This window comes from Capra hircus, chromosome 28, assembly GCF_001704415.2.
Source record: "Capra hircus breed San Clemente chromosome 28, ASM170441v1, whole genome shotgun sequence".
Classification (NCBI taxonomy): domain Eukaryota; kingdom Metazoa; phylum Chordata; class Mammalia; order Artiodactyla; family Bovidae; genus Capra; species Capra hircus.
In genome coordinates, this window is record NC_030835.1 from 28026338 (window position 1) to 28044766 (window position 18429).

Below are 18429 nucleotides of genomic sequence, written 5' to 3' on the forward strand. Positions count from 1 at the left end.
TGTATACATTTTTTTTTTTTAATGGCTTAGTGATGCTTGGGTTACCTGTGCAGTAAAGAAAAAATAGTAAAACAAAATAGCAAAAATAAGAAAACCCTGTTCCTGGACTCTCCTCTAATGAAGCATTTTTACTGGTCAGGCTGGTTTTCCTCCAGACAGTGGTATATATCCAGTCCTCTAGGCTCTCAGGCTAAGGCTTTGGGGCTTTGCTATGATCACACTGCAGTTTGATGATCTGTGTAATGTTCTGTGCCTCAGTTAATCACACAATGGAAGGATTCAACTGACTGAATCATTTGCTTTATTATGACTCCAGAACAGCACTGCTAGTTACTCCAGGAATTGCCTCATGGGAACTTTGTCAGAAGGAGTGATTCTGAGGCAGTCACTTTGTAAACACTTCCCTTCAGTTGCCTTGTAAGTGGCATCAAGACATTCCTGTTACAACTCAGTTGAAAAAACAACACGACCCTTTGGATAAGCTTTCCTAGTGGAAGTCGTTAATACTGAGTTTAACATCTTCATGATGTTATCATGCTAAGGTGCCAGGGTGGTAATTGAATGGGATGATGTATGTGAGTCCTTTGGTACAGTGCCTGGTAGATGATGAACACCCTGCACATGGTAAATATCCAGCAATGATGCTGGTGATTGACCTTGTTCGCGTCATACATGAAGCCTCAATTGGGCATCCACCTAAATTGCTTTGTTTTGAAAACTTGGCTGTGCTCCTCCTTTTATTTTTTTTCTAGCCCGCAAATATGTATCTTTAAAAAGGATATAAAACTCTTTCCCTTGATCTCATCCTCTCTCACTGTTTCCTAGGCTTTGCTCCATTAGGCATCACCTCAGTCTCTCTTGCTTCACCATCCTCTATCCTGCGATTTGCACTCTCAAATTTCCCTCCAAATCCAGTCCATAAAACATAATACTTGTCCTTGATCTAAGCTTCTCTTTAAGCAGTTGACTTAGCTTGATTCTTTCCTTCACAGTCAATCCTTTAAAAAAGTTTTAAAATTTATCTTTAAATTTTTGTGAACTTTTCATTTTATATTGGGGTATAGCTGATGAATAATGCCACGATAGTTTCAGGTGAATAGCACAGGGACTCAGCCATACATATGCACATACCCATTCTCCTCCAAACTCCTCTCCCATCCAGGCTGCCATATAACATTAAGCAGAATTCCATGTGCTAGACAGTAGGTCCTTGTTGGTTGTCCATTTTAAATATAGCAGTGTGTACATGTTCATCCCAAACTTACTAACTATCTCTTCCTCCTATCTTTCCCCCAAGCAGCAAGTTTGTTATTTATTTATTTATTTTCTTATGTGGGCCATTTTTAAAGTCTTTATTGAATTTGTTTCAACATTGCTTCTTTTTTATGGGTCTTCTTGCTGCAAGGCATGTGGTATCATAGCTACCCGATCAAGGATGAATCCTTATCCCCTGTAGTAGAAGGTGAAATCTCAACCATTGAGCCACTAGGGAAGTCCCTAGAGCCAAACTTCTTTAAAAAGTCATCTACTTGATGTCATCTCTCAACTCCCTGTATAATTTGAAAGGCAATGATTGAAATGGCTGAACAAATACAGAGTGGCATGTCCAGCAGAATCTGGAATCAATTGCACGTCGAGTGTTAAACAGAAAAAGAGTATGCTATCTTTCAAAGTCAGACCCCCAGGATCTAAATTGTGAGCACAGGTTATAAGAAATAGTCTTACATACTTCGGGGGATGCCAAAAGAGGCAATGCCTCGTTTCTTTCTCCAAGCTGCTTATGAACTAGCTGTGGAGAGGACCACATACATAAATAACAGAAAGAAAGGGAGGGCCTTTGGTTAGGAAGAGAGGTAATGGCAAGATTAGAGTTGGGTCTAAAAGGTGGATCCAATGTGGCAAGGTTGTGGAGTTATAGCTCCAGGTGAGGAAATACTGGGCTTCCCAGCTGGCTCTAGTGATAAAGAACCTGCATGCCAATGCAGGAGATGAAAGAGGCAAGGGTTTAATCCCTGTCTTGGAAAGATCCCCTGGAGGAGGACGTGGAACCCACTCCTTGCCTGGAAAATCCCATGGACAAAGGAGCCTGGCAGGCTACAGTCCATAGGATTGCAGAGAGTCAGACATGACTAAAGTAACTTAGCATGCACAAGGAAATATTGGGTTGGCCAAAAAGTTTATTTGGGTTTTTCCATAGCATCTAACAAACCTTTTGGCCAATTCAATGCTATGTAAATATGGTTAGTGATAGGAAAAGGTGAAATATGTTTGGTAGACAGACAGGAACAATCTGTTTAGGAATGAAAATTCTTATGGGAGAGTGGTGAAGTCAATGCAAAAATATTACCCAATATGCACTTTATTCAATAAATATGTTCCTGGAAAGTGGGAAGAAATAGGGACCAATGTATGTAGTTCTTTAGAAGTAATGACAGCTGGATCTATCATCAATGAATGAATGCTGGAGGATCAAGTTCTCATAGTTCCAGTCTGACTTTAGTGTAAATGAGGTAATTGCATTAATTCTTTCAGGCCTTTAGGTGGTCTATCAGTAACTGTGTAAATAATTAACTGGCATCTGCCATTTAATATATTAATCGTGAATATGCAATGCTACATTCAGTACAGAATTGTGGGCCTCTTTAATGCTGTTTTAACAACTATTTGAATGATTTTCATGTCAACATAATTTTTTCTGTTGACCATTTCAATAAACATCTATTCTGTGGTACTCTGTGGGGCAAATTTAGTGAAGAATTATACCAAAGTTATAAGTCACTAGAGATTTCACAGGTTCCTGCATCATTTTCAAATTCTTCAAAGTTCATTAAATTGATAAAAATAGAGCCATAAGGGGGTTCAATTAACCTAACTTTCCCAGGATGTAACTTATTCTTCAGAGCTGCATATCAGATTTTACATGGTTGGAGGTTCATTTAACAAATGACTTCTATGTGCTAGTTAGGACCCAAGAGACTTGAGATTGTTCATGTGGCTTCCAGTCATCTACAGACTTCCTGTGCTTATTTATTGCTCTATGACCATATTTTATTGATATACTATATGTCAGTTTGTCAGTTTGGGTCATTCTGTGTAATGTTGCAAAATATTCCTGATTTGTTTTCCCCTTCTGAAAGCTTGTGTTCCACTAAAGAGCTTCTGTGTAATACCTACCCGTCCATTAGTAATTTTGATAGTTGATGTAAGTGGGGGCTAGAGCTCTGGGGATGGAAGGTATAGACAGGTTTGCTGGTTTTTATGCACACTGGTAGATGTCTTAGGAAGATGGAGTATTATTATTGAAAACCTTAGATCAGATCCTAATTCTGTGACTTGATTTTAGTCTTTCCCCCAAAAGGTCATCATCAAGGAGCAACTGTGACATATTTAACCAACTCTGTCCCTTTGAAAGCAGTCAATCAGAGTAGAGTTTCCATTTAACATCTGAATTTGATCTAGAGCCGATTTGAAAAACAATGTATTAAGATTAAAATAATAAGACTTAACATAGAATACTCATCTTCTTCCTAATTTTCCTATTGGAAATTCAAAATCATGAAGTTATTGGCAGGAAAATTCCCAGTGTTATAAGTAACATATTTTAAAGATTTGCATAAAGTAACACTGTATAACAGAATCAGCCAGCAGTTGATTATAAAAATCAGAACTAGCCCAGTGTCATATACATGGAAAACCATCTTATTTTTCTTGATTGTATTACTCCATGGACTAATTTTTTGAACAATTGAAATTGTTTAACCATGGTATAGGATCCTTCTAGTAAAGTTATAAAAGGAATATCTACTTAATTGTCTCTCAAAATAGATGAGTTCCAAATTTAAAGACAAAACATGCAGTTCCTCTGAAATTTTCCTCTGATGAGGCTTACCAGATTCTACACGCTGGAAGGGAATCTAAGGATTATTCAGTTTACCAAGTCATTTGCAAGATGAGGGGACTGAGGTCCAGAGTAATCAACTCAACTTCCTGCAACAAGGCCACGTCTCTTCCTGGCACCATGCTGCCACTTGCTTCATGGTACAAGATTCTGAAATTTCTCTGAGTTTCTACAACTTCATTATTTTGCTGTGTTTTTCTATCATTTGATTCTTGGATTATTTTTCTTGTGAGTGAGGCATAAGTAAGTAAGTAAGTGAAGTCGCTCAGTCATGTCCAACTCTTTGTGACTCCGTGGACTTTAGCCTACCAGGCTCCTCTGTCCATGGGATTTTCCAGGCAATAGTACTAGAGTGGATTGCCATTTCCTTCTCCAGCGGCTCTTCCCGACCCAGGGATTGAACCTGGGTCTCCCGCATTGTAGATGGACACTTTACTGTCTGAGCCACCAGGGAAATCCAATAAGGATGCAAACTACCTTTAAAAAATTATTTATATGTTCATTTATGGCTGCACCGAGTCTTCACTGTGTGCAGACTTCCTCTGGTTTTGGTGTGTGTGCTTCTCATTGCCATGGCTTCTTTTGTTGCACCTGAAGGGCTCTAGAGCACATTTTCAGTAGTTGTGCTGCATGGGCTTAGTTGCCTTGTGGCATATGGGATCTTCCTGGACCAGGGATGGAACCTGTGTCCCCTGCATTGGCAGTGGATTCTTAACCCACTGGACCAGCATGGGAGTCCTGCAAGTACTTTTAAACTTAAACTGTTTAGGCCACTGAAGTTTGGATAAGTGATGGGTTCAGAGCATGAGCTTTTTTTGTCTGACAGACATGGATTCAAGCTTTGCCTCTGCCACTGACTTGGTGACATTTGACAAATACCTTAACCTAAGCCTGTTTTGTCACAAGAAAATTAGCTTTTGTTTGTTTATGTGAACATGCCAAGTTGTCGATAAATATTGTTCTCATTATCATTCAGTAAATGCTTATTGGGCAGCTGAATCTAGGAAAGATGTCTGAGGCTATATTACTATCTCTAAATATATTTCTTACTCTGTATTATTGAAAAAGTGATGGTGATAGTTTAGAGACAAAATTTTTCAACGTGTTCTATGTTGCCTGCCTGTAGTTTTCTAGATTTACAGACTTCATGACTTCATCTGTATTTTGCAGAAAAAAAGAACTCAAAAGGCATTTTACTGACTTGCTAGTAAGTCGAAGGTAGGCTAGAGTTCAAGTTAGGTTTTGATTCAGAGGTTAAACAGTGTTATCAATGTTTCCATTTTCTTTCTCACTATCCTCTCTGCCTGCCAAAGTGTTTGCTTCAACCAAGAAAGGCTCAGCTTTGGGGAACTGAAAGCATCCTAATTCATATTAAGCAATAAAAGAAGATCTCCCTGGAAGTTCCCAGATAAGAGGGTGGAAACTTAGTTCTTGAGAAATTCTCAGCAAGATATTGTTTAACTGATCCCTGCTGGACTCTGGTTATTATGTCAGAGATTGGACTTGCTGACTGGTTTTGGCCAGTCATCAACATGTCTGTTATTGGGGATGAGTCAGTTTCTCATCAGAAAATGTTGCTGTGTTGAGAGAATACTCAAAAGGAAATTAGAGTATGGTGACTAAGAAAAAAAGACAATGGATAATGAGAAGGCCAAAATATCTACTACATTTCTCTGACCTAGTAGTATGTTCCAAGTTTGAGATGCACTGTCAGGTAGTTATGGGCCTTCATTGTATATCATCAAATTCTTTGCTTTTATACAGATAAATAATAGCTATGGATATAAGCATGTAAGCAAGGATATAATTAAAGAATTTCACTTATTCAAAATTTCTCAATCTTCTCCCCAAGCAGTGACCTTTGGAAGAGTTTACTATTGTTGACTGGACAGGAGGTCTGGGTGAATTATGTTAAATATAGCACATTGCAGACTCTCTGGAGAATGATATGTGAAAAGTCAAAGACAAATAGTTTGCTTTATTTTCTATTGAAAAGTAGCTGGATTTTCTATCAGAAAAAAATACTAAGCAAGATAGAAGTGAGACTGGAATGAATTCATTTGAATCATTTCAACTGCAAAAGTAATTTCCACTTTTAGCAAATCATAACATATCAATGTTGTAACCCTTCTTGTTTCACACATTACTTAACAATATTAGTCAAGTTGGAAATGCTTTTCTGTTTCTATCAAGGAATTTAATGCTCTCAATTCTGACATCCTCTAAACACTATGGATCACACTGCAGAAATGTCTGAGGATACAACATGTATCTAAGCTGCAGTAGACTAAAAATATTTATGGCTCCAAAGTAGTTTGCATCCCCATGGAGAGTACACACCTCACTCACAGGGAAAATAATCACAGAACCAAATGATGCCAAGAGCACAAAACGCTACAGCCAGACAATCTCAGAGAGCTTTCAGAATAAGGAATCTGACTGACTTTGAACTTAATAGTTTTTGAGTGCACCAGGTTCTCAGGATAGTGATTGAGAAGCCTAGAAGTTGGCAGTACTATGGGAAGTCTGTTAGGACCTGGAATCATGAATTCTTTGAGAATCATGAAAACTACAAGTGCTGACACCAGAAAAATGTTCCTCCATCCAGAATTTCATAAAACAATTTTGGGGTTTCAGGGACTCCCAAAAGTTCATTTTTATTTTTAAAAATTTTATTGGAATATGGTTGACTTGTGTTAGTTTCAGTTGTATAGCAAAGTGAATCAGTTATACATATACATATTTAAGGCTCATATTTAGACTCAGGCATATGTATATATAATATATATACATGTACATATATATGTATATGTACACACACACATATATATATTTTGTTCAGTGGCTCAGTCATGTCTGACTGTTTGTGACCCCATGGACTGCAGCACACCAGGCTTCCCTGTCCTTCACTATTTCCTGGAGCTTGCTCAAACTCATGTCCATTGAGTTGGTGACGCCATCCAACCATATACACAGCATTTTTATCAGAATGCAAAAACTAAACCCTCCTTCCTTGAATTAAAAAATATAATATCTAACTATTTAGAGGAAAAAAATGGGTTCATTATTCCTCAAAATATATTTCTAGTTCAGTTGTTAAGGCTTAAGAACATGTGAAGGAGTAAGAAATTTGGAGCAATACTGGATTCTTCCAATACTTTGTACGCAATAGGTACAATGAATCTTACATGAAGTAATGAAAAATCAGAATTCTGATGTAGCAGTTTAGTTCCAATGTCATAAAAGTAATACTAGGTGAATACTTACTAAAATAATTTTCCTTTATTTTGTCATGAACTATTAACTTCCTTACCGCCTAATTTCCAGGCTTCTAAATAGGGTTTTTAAAAAACATATAAATTCATTAAAATATACAAAATTAAGTGCCTGGTTACTTTCCTTCAGTTCAGTTCAGTTGCTCAGTTGTATCTGACTCTTTGCGACCCCATGAATCGCAGCACGCCAGGCCTCCCTGTCCATCACCAACTCCCGGAGTTCACTCAGACTCACGTCCATCGAGTCAGTGGTGCCATCCAGTCATCTCATCCTCGGTCGTCCCCTTCTCGTCCTGCCTCCAATCCCTCCCAGCATCAGAGTCTTTTCCAATGAGTCAACTCTTCTCATGAGGTAACCAAAGTATTGGAGTTTCAGCTTCAGGATCATTCCCTCCAAAGAAATCTCAGGGCTGATCTCCTTCAGAATGGACTGGTTGGATCTCCTTGCAGTCCAAGGGACTCTCAAGAGTCTTCTCTAACACTACAGTTCAAAAGCATCAATTCTTCGGCACTCAGCTGTCTTCACAGTCCAACTCTCACATCCATACATGACCACTGGAAAAACCATAGCCTTGACTAGACGGACCTTTGTTGGCAAAGTAATGTCTCTGCTTTTCAATATGCTGTCTAGGTTGGCCATAACTTTTCTTCCAAGGAGTAAGCGTCTTTTAATTTCATTGCTGAAATCACCATCTGCAGTGATTTTGGAGCCCAAACAAATAAAGTCTGACACTGTTTCCACTGTTTCCCCATCTATTTCCCATGAAGTGATGGGACCAGATGCCATGATGTTCGTTTTCTGAATGTTGAGCTTTAAGCCAACTTTTTCACTCTCCTCTTTCACTTTCATCAAGAGGCTTTTTAGTTCCTCTTCACTTTCTGCCATAAGGGTGGTGTCATCTGCATATCTGAGGTTATTGATATTTCTCCTGGCAATCTTGATTCCAGCTTGTGCTTCTTCCAGCCCAGCGTTTCTCAAGATGTACTCTGCATATAAGTTAAATAAGCAGGGTGACAATATACAGCCTTGACGTACTCCCTTTCCTTTTTGGAACCAATCTGTTGTTCCATGTCCAGTTCTAACTGTTGCTTCCTATCCTGCATATAGGTTTCTCAAGAGGCAGGTCAGGTGGCCTGCTATTCCCATCTCTTTCAGAATTTTCCACAGTTTATTGTGATTCCCTTTTTAACTTCACTGGAATATTTTGCAAAATAAATATTGTGCTGAGGGGTGTATTCTAATAGTTACACGAAGAATATTCCTTACATTTTGCATTTTCAGGTCTATTAATTCTGTCTTTGATTTTTATAATCTCTAATAAGCTGTTTTCTAAAACTAGCATTCTCACTGGAGATCATCCAGCTTGTCGACTCAAATGACTGAAAGAACACGACGGGTCCCAACACAGAGCGAAACTCTGTGGAAAACTTGTAATGATGTGTAAACATTTTCACACTCATTATGATTCAGATATGGACTGTGGCCCAGAAAAGATGTAGATGTATTTTGATAGTCCCTGTAATTAGCTCAGCAATGTTTTTCTAAGTTATGATTTTATGCTGACTATTAGAAATTGCACATTGTTGAGATGCCACATCCAAAGAAGGTACAGTATTATGTAGCAATAAACACACTAAAGTAAATATCAAACCGAGAAAACATAAATGTGGCATGAATATAGTTGAGAAGGAATATGGTCTTAAGTTTTATATACAGTTCTAAACATATAGTCCAATTGCATTTTGAACAAGCAGAGCAAACCTTGAGAATTGAAGGCACCACAGGGCAGGTGGACTTGTTTGTTATGGGCATCAGTATGGAGATTGAGGAAACACGTCCAGGCCTAAGTTTTATACTACTGATGTCCTTTCACCCAGGATGTGTGACAGGCAGGACTGGCTATATAATTGGTGGGACCCAGTATAGAATGAAAATGCAGTACTTCTTGATCAATATTCATTTGGAAAAAAAATTCAAGATGGCAGCAGCGGTGCATCAACCAAGCACCGGGTCCTGTGCAGCTGCTGGCCCTGGTGATAGGGAAAGAAGGGAGTTGTCGAGATGCTTCTGAATCCTGTCTGTCTCAGCCTTAGCTCTTCCTGGGCTCTGAGGCAATGCTCAGACCAACTCAGGAAAATAGCCAGTGCTGTGTTTGGTGCAGGTTTTTAAAAGCGATTGAGGTGACAAGGGTTGTTCATTCCTGAAATCCATCCTCTAGATAGGTTGTGAGGATTAATGAGTTAATATCAGAAATTGCTAGAGGGCAAATCTTCACTTGCCTAAAAGAGCATAAAATTTTTATTTTGCCTTTTATGCTTTCTGACAATCCCTTCAGTCTGCCACTAGGCTTTTAGTGGAGCGTGTGGAGAATTTAGGACAAGATGATGAATCTTACTCAAGGGCATCTTGATAGCTTTGCAAACTTAATACAATAATGTAGGTTCTGGGCCCCGTTTCATGGAGTAAATAAAGGCAGCCAAAACTTCGGATAAAAGATGCTATAGCTCATTGGGTGTTATTATTTAGGGGGCAAATTATGGCAATGAGTCCTTTTATATATTAAAATCCCTTTTATCATTGCCTATCTTAATTTCATTTTACTTGCATGCTCAGTTGCTTCATTCGTGTCCGACTCTTTGCAACCCAATGGATGGTAACCTGCCAGGCTCCTCTGTCCATAGGATTCTCCAGGCAAGATTTCCTCCTCCAGGGGATCTTCCCAACCTAGGTATCAAATCCTCACCTCTTAGGTCTCCCACGTTGGCAAGCACATTCTTTACCACTAGCGCCACCTAGGAAGCCCCCTAATTTTTTGCGCAACCAGAGTTATCGCTGCCCTATTTAGTGTTTAAGGCTGTCTATTCTTTTAAACAGTGCAGAAAGAATTCACTTTGGCCCCTTAAAAAATAAAAAAAAACCAAACAGATTGTACAACTTGAAACTGAAAAGCCCCAAATGATAGCTGTTTTAAGAACTAGGACAGGAACAAAGTTGCAACCCCTTTTGCTTTCGCCACTCACTTCAGACCCCGGGGAGGTGGGTTCTTCCCCCACTGCCACAGCCTTGCACCTTGGTCAACTTCAGAGTCACTTGAGAACCTTAGTTCTTCTAAGTCACTAGAAGAAAGGTGCTAATGAGGCATTTAACACTTGGACTCCAGCGCCTGAGTTAAAAAAGATAGGTTGATTCTTTATTCATTCATCTGTTGATGGACATCTAGGTTGCTTCATGTCCAAGCTATTGTAAATAGTGCTACAGTGAACACTGGGTTACATGTGTCTTTTCAAGTTTGGTTTCCAAGTATATGCTTAGAAGTGGTATTGTTGGGTTGTATGGTAGTTTTATTCCTGGTTTTTAAAGGAATCTCCATACTGTCTTCCATAGTGGCTGTATATATAAACTAGAAAGCCAATAGAAATTTGCTGTATGACTCAGGGAACTCAAACCAGGACTCTTTAACAACCTAGATGGTGGAAGGTGGGAGAGAGGTTCAGGAAAGAGGAGACATATGTACACCTATGGCTAATTCATGTTGATGTATGGTAGAAATGAAACCAATATTGTAAAGCAATTATCCTTCAATTAAAAATAAATAAATTTTTTAAAAAAAATTAAGAAAAGGGGATGCAAGCTAGAGCGGCAACAGCTGAAGACGGTAGCTGCCTTCAGCACTGATACTGGAAGCAGCTCTCTGTCCTCACTGCCTGCCTTACAGTGTGTTTCAGTTAGTGAGTAGAAGTTAGGTGTTGGGAATGGAGTGATTCGGTGCCTGCCTTCAAGGAGCTTTCCAACTGGCGGTGGAGATAAAGGTACCAAAAAATGCAGAAAGCAAGCAAATGGTAAAGGAGATGAGGAGGACAGAAAGAGGGAGAGGAGGAAAGTTTATGGAGGGAGGCTGTCAGAGGTCAAACCTTGAGGTCTGTGGTAGGGAAAATGGGCCGAATGGAGAGGAATGGTGGCTGCATGAGGGGAAACAATTGAGGAACAGCTATCCTCTGCCCGAATGAAACTGAAAACTTCCCATCAGTTTGTCTCCTGCAGTCTTCACGAACCCAAATGTGGTCAGCTTCATTTAGAAACAACAGATTTTATCTCAGTACACACACACACATATGAGACATGGTTAAGATTCATGGAACAGCTAGACTATGTTCCATGAGATTATGGCATCTGTTCCTCAATATAATTCAAAATAAAATAACACATCACACAATACGTTCACATATATGCTTTGTTAAAATAGCTTATTTTCAGATTGTTTTATGGCTAAATCCCAGGTAAATTGCTTGAAGGTGGACTTGTATCAGATTTGAGGGGCTCTTGTTTGTTGTTCTTGTTCAGTTGCTAAGTCATGTTCTACTCTTTGCGAGCCATGGCTCAAAAACTCGTGGTGACTGCAGGACGCTGGGCTTCCCTGTCTCCCTGAGCTTGCTCAAACTTGTGTCTGTTGAGTCAGTGATGCCATCCGACCATCTCGTCCTCTGTCACCCTCTTCTCCTCCTGTTCTCACTGTTTCCCAGCAACAGGGAAATGTGTCAGCTCTTTGCATCAGGTGGCCAGAGTACTGGAGCTTCAGCATCAGTCCTTCCAATAAACATTCAGGGTTGATTTCCTTTAGGATTGGCTGGTTTGATCTCCTTGCAGTCCAAGGAACTCTCAAGAATCTTCTCCAGCACCACAGTTGAAAAGCATCAATTATTTGGTGCTCAGCCTTCTTTATGATCCAATTCTCATCTCCATACATGACTGCTGGGAACAACCATAGCTTTGACTATACAGACCTTTGTTGGCAAGGTGGTATCTTTGCTTTCTAATACACTGTCTAGGCTTGTCATAGCTTTTCTTCCAAGGAGCAAGCATCACCTTCTGCAGTGATTTTGGAGCCCAAGAAAATAAAATCTGCCACTGTTTCCATTTTTTCCCAAACTCTTTGCCATGAAATGATGGGACCGGGTGCCATGATCTTAGTTTTTTGAATATTGAGTTTTGAGACAGTTTTTTCACTTTCCTCCTTAATTATATGGAGGCCTGGTGCCAAGGTGACAGACCCAGTAAATGGCAGAGAAAGCATTCAAATTTAGGTGTGTCTGATGCCAAAGCCCAGGCTTTTTGATAATGTGGCTTTCCCAGTGAGCCATGCCTGAGATGCCTCCCAGTCCTGGGTGTGTGGGGCCCTATAGGTGGAGATGGAACCTCCATAAGGAGGCAGAAGCCTTCATAGGATGCTCTGAAATTTTGTCACAGGTTTTTAAGTGGCATACATCTTCCCTATATTTACGGTACATTGTTATACAAGAAAAGAACACTACAGAGAAATGTTCATAGCATAATCCCATTTTTCCCTAATAAGATGCTTTTATACCTATGTTTATAGATGGTATATGTTTGCATAGGTACCTTGGGTAGCTTGGGGGGCTTCTCAGGTGACTTAGTGGTAAAAAGAATCTGTCTGCTAATGCGAGAGACATGGGTTCAATCCCTGAGTTGAGAAGACTCCCTAGAGAAGGAAATGGCAACCCACTCCATTCTTGCCTGGGAAATCCCATGGACGGAGGAGCCTGGCAGGCTACAGTCCATAGGGTCATAGAGAGTCAGATAAAACTTAGCGATTAAACAGCAGCAGCAGCTTGAGTACTGGAAGGAATTTTTTTTTTTTTTTAAGGAGACAGAACACTAAGTTATTCCTAGTATTAATATAATGTGAAGGGAACATGCATAGTAGTAACACAGTTCATTCTACCCCGTTACCAACAATACAGAATTGGTGAATGTGTAAGATAAGGTCACCAGATAATACATTCAAAGACAGTGCTGATTTGTTTAGGTGATGGGGCTGTGGGTAGTTTAGTCTAAGATTCCTTCCTTTTGTTGTTTTAGTTTTTGCTCTAAGGTAAAATAATGAAACAAAGATTTCCCTGAATCTGCTGGACTTAGTTGTGCCTTTAGGTTTATAGTCAACATTCACCTACCTTCTAGTCAGAGGTCGCAGACCCAGACCGCTCAACTCCCTCTGTGCTTCCAGATGGGAAACAACCCATTCTGTTGCCCTGAGCCCCCCAGGAAACAGTGAAAAACCTGCAGGTGCCCCCTGAAAGCTTGGGGGAAGTGTAGTGTGCCCATTCTGTTGAAAAAGGTGGGGGCAGCTGTTTTCAAGATTGCTATGTTGGAGGATGGTGAGCCCAGTATTTTTAGACTTCCAGTTCTACTAGAAAAGCACAAAATTCAGATTTGTTTATGAACACTCTATTTTGAGTGATTGGCATGATATCACATCTGAAAAGATGCTATTCAAGTCATAATAGATGCATTTACAATCACATGTCATTGTGTCTTGTGGGGAAAGGCTAGTGCAATATTTTGGGTCTAGTTCAGTATTTTGACAGGAGCTCAGGAAAGGTCAGGCCTATGGCTCTTGGGTGGAACACAGCACTGTGTAGGTGTGGCTTAGGATGGGGGATAGCACATCCAGAAAATCAGAGAGTCGCACATTGGAGAGGAAGGGTGGCTGTGGTCCCATCAAAAGCCCTCAATGATAACTTTGACTGATTTCTACATTTTTTTGAGTGTCTATCTTCCCCTGCTATTTATTCTCTTAGGTTGGTTGTTCAGACTGAACTGTGGAGCTCAGACAGTGACAGGGTCACCTCAGTAAGGAATGAAGACATTCCTTCTCCCACCCTAACCATATACACACACAAATCCCACACATTCCAAACATGTAGAAACATGGAGTATTGTTTTGCTCTTTTATTTCTTGAGAGTTCGGGCATGGGAATGAACTGAATATTACCGTGCGTCATTGCATGTTCTGAATTCCAGCATAATTCAAACACCTCCCACGAAGATTTGTCATTCTGCCTCCAGGCAGGACTGTTCTTAAAGTGTTCTTGACATATGAACACCTGTGGTATTCATTAAGCCCTCCTGGAAATAAGATCTCCTTTAAAATACTCAGAAAGTATCTCTCTTAAAGAACAAAGTTCTGTATCTCCATCAAAAACATGAAGGTACAGCTTTTACTCTGCTCTACCTGAAAGGGTAAGAAAAGTAGGTTAGCATGTAGGGAGTGGAATTAAGTCCATGCCAGCAAGTGTTCGAGAAGTAAACCTTATATAGCTCATGACTTACATCAGCAAGACCCTCCTCTCCACTCTGTGCTTTCAGAAAAGGGGCGCACGAATTCTGGAACATCATACCCTAATAATTTTTTAAAGACTCTGCAAACTACTGCTTTTAAACATTGAAATATTAAGAATTGTTCTGTACCCAAAACAGATCATCTTATTTTAGAAAGTGCTTTTTCACTAACTATCACAACATTCTTTTGCAAGGAGCTGGCTAAAAGAGAGTCAAAAAAATTTTTTTTTCATTGCAAGTCTGTCTCCTCTGTTCTGGTTCAAGCCAATAACTCATTTTATGCAGTCACAGACCAAGAATTTTGAAATTTCGAAGGCATCACTGGAAATAGCATATTCTCCACGATCCTAAAGACACATTTCTTGATAACACATTGATTACTATATCCCTAAATGGGTATTTCTGGTACATTGTCTGTCTAGCAGGCATATATTCCCACCTATTTGTCTGGGTAATTTCTGGCTCCAGAAGAACATATGGGCCATATTCACAACTTCTAACCATTTTCAGTGTTTATCTTTATTCCATCAAATTTCTTCAGAGTTTTTTTTCTATTTCCCTTCTGTCTCTTTATCTCTTCATTTTTCTTGAATGTGCTGACTAGTAATTTGTTTTTGTAAAGCTCCAGTTTTAAAGTTTGTGGGATAGGCAAGCTCAGAAATCCACAGGCAGAAGTTTTCATTCTTGCTCTGTCATTATTTAACATTTACAATGTGTATAAGTCATTTAGCACACTCCTGCTTTCTATTCCCCATTTGGCAAATGCAATGAGGGCAGTTTCCTTCTATCAGCTTAGCAAAAATATAGTGGCAGTGAATAATGCACATGGATTACTTTGAGAGTCTTTGGAAAAATCTAAGTTCTTGACCCTACTCTGCCAATAGTCTATCTGATGCCTGTGCAAGTCGCTTTGATTATTCTTTGCTTTGGTTTCTCCATCTGAACAATATGAGTCATACTTTCTTCCTCTACCTATTTCACAGAGATGTCTGTATCTCAGGCAACTGTGATACTTTGAAAAGACAAACAGTGCTAAGAATTTAGGGCAGTATGGACTAGCTTCTGGAATAGAAATATCAATAGTAGCGAGTAATAACAGTTATCAGTGACCTACCTGTGCTTGGCATAAATTAGATGATCTCATAATCTTTTAACTGTCGATGCAACGTGGGTATAGCTGTGTGCTCGGTCGCTTCGGTCATGCCCAGCTCTTTGTGACAGCATGGACTATAGCCAGCTAGACTCTGTCCATAGGATTCTCCAGGCAAGAATACTGGAGTGGATTGCCATGCCCTCCTCTAGGGGATTTTCTCGGCCCAGGGATCGAACTTGGGTCTCCTGCATTGCAGGTGGATTCTTTACTGCTGAGCCACCAGGGAAGCCCAGTGTGGGTATACTTATTTTTACATGTACATCAGGAAACTAAGATTTGGTGTGTGACTAATTTATGGTCAACAAATTAGTAAGAGGCAAAACCAGAATCTGAACCTAATTGTGAGTCTCTGTTGTAGTTTTTTTTTAGCTTAAAAGTGATGGTTATTCATTTATTTATATTCATTATTGTTTATTTGCATTCATGCTTGCACAGTTAGCTTCTGTTTTAAAATTTTTGGAATACACAGCAATTGAATCTAAACTACTGAATGTTACCTAGTCATGCATTAAAGAAGATGTAAACTTCAGATACAGTTTTAGGGGGACTTCTCTGGTTTGTCCTAGTGGTTAAGAATCCACCTTCTAACATAGGAATGGTTAGGGAACTAAGATCCCACATGCTGTGGTGCAACTAAGCTCTCATGCCATAATTACTGAGCCTGTGCACTACAATAAAGATCTTGTGTGCTGCAGCTAACACCTGATGCAGCCAAATTAAAAATAAATAAATATTTTTAAAAAGAAATGGCTTTAGGGAGCTGAATATGGCTTTTAATGAAGATTTAAATATGGATGCCACAAAGGAATGCAGGCTGTATCTAATCTATCATTGACAGAAAGCAGATCATTAGCTGCTGGGGGCCAGGCTTAGTTGGGGGTTAGCTTGGGAAGGGCACAAGGGAATCTTGGCGGTGATGGCAGTGCTCCAAGTTTTAATTGTGGGGGTGGTTACAAGGTGCATTCTTTTATCAAAACTCTACATTTAAAATAGGAATATTTTTCTATACATAAACTACTAAAGTCTCAATAGATTTGACTTTTTAAAATACAGGTACCATCATCTCCTTGCTGTCTGACTGGACAAATTATTTAACTGATCTCAGTCTTACACTCTTTCTGTAAAAGTAGGACTATCCATTGTACTGCCTCCGACATGTTGATGTTCAGTCACTGCTGTATCTGACTCTTTGCAACCCCACAAACTGCAGCATGCCAGGATTCCCCGTCCTTCACTATCTCACAGAGTTTGCTCAAACTCATGTCCAAGTTGACAATGCCATCCAACCATCTCATCCCCTGTCACCCCTTCTCCCCCTGCCCTCAATCTTTCCCAGAATCTGGGTCTTTCCAGTGAGTTGACTCTTCCAGCATGCTGGAGAGCATTAAATAAGAGAATCTGTACGAACAGCTTACCATCTACTTGTCCAGAGTAAGCACTCAACACATGATTATTCCACAAAAATACATGCTAGACAGTGTCCTTCTAGGTGGTAATGACTGTGAGAAGGATCACCCTCTCCCTGAGTGGTCCCTGTGAGGAATATCATTTCAGATGACACCTTGCTAATGTCAAGGAAATGGCCTTGGGATGTTTTGGACTCAAGTATTCTAGGCACAGAGGACAGCACAGTTCCCTCGAAGAACTGAAGGCTGGTGAGACAGCTAAGATGTGACTTTGGAAAGCTCAACAGCAAGGTTACTCCTCTATCCTTTGGGAAGACTCTGAAGGAAATTGAATATGGGATGAGGTGTTCTGATTCACAGTTAAAACAATGTCTTTGACTTCTATTTAAAGTCTGGATTCTCAAGGGGTAAAAAAAACTATAGGGTCACAGGGTGAGAAAGAGTGGGGCTTGGACTCTAATAGTAGAATTAGAAATGGTGAAACACAGTCAGATTTGAGATCTATTTTGGAGCAGAGAACACAGAATTGCCAACAGTTTGGATGTAGCAAGGAATAGAGAAATTGTTTTTTGGCTTGAACAACTAGGTGCTATTTACTGTCTTGACGTTTCAGTTCAGTTCAGTTCAGTTCAGTCGCTCAGTCGTGTCCGACTCTTTGTGACTCCATGAATCACAGCACGCCAGGCCTCCGTGTCCATCACCATCTCCCAAAGTTCACTCAGACTCACGTCCATTGAGTCCGTGATGCCATCCAGCCATCTCATCCTCTGTCGTCCCCTTCTCCTCCTGCCCCCAATCCCTCCCAGCATCAGAGTCTTTTCCAATGAGTCAACTCTTCACATGAGGTGGCCAAAGTACTGGAGCTTCAGCTTTAGCATCATTCCTTCCAAAGAAATCCCAGGGTTGATCTCCTTCAGAATGGACTGGTTGGATCTCCTTGCAGTCCAAGGGACTCTCAAGAGTCTTCTCCAACACCACAGTTCAAAAGCATCAATTCTTCAGTGCTCAGCCTTCTTCACAGTCCAACTCTCACATCCATACATGACCACTGGAAAAACCATAGCCTTGACTAGACGGACCTTAGTCGGCAAAGTAATGTCTCTGCTTTTGAATATACTATCCAGGTTGGTCATAACTTTTCTTCCAAGGAGTAAGCATCTTTTAATTTCATAGCTGCAATCACCATCTGCAGTGATTTTGGAGCCCCCCAAAATAAGTCTGACACTGTTTCCACTGTTTCCCCATCTATTTGCCATGAAGTGATGGGACCGGATGCCATGATCTTCGTTTTCTGAGTGTTGAGCTTTCAGCCAACTTTTTTACTCTCCTCTTTCACTTTCATCAAGAGGCTTTTTAGTTCCTCCTCACTTTCTGCCATAACGGTGGTGTCATCTGCATATCTGAGGTTATTGATATTTCTCCCTTAAATCTTGATTCCAGCTTGTGTTTCTTCCAGTCCAGCGTTTCTCATGATGTACTCTGCATAGAAGTTAAATAAACAGGGTGACAATATACAGCCTTGACGTACTCCTTTTCCTATTTGGAACCAGTCTGTTGTT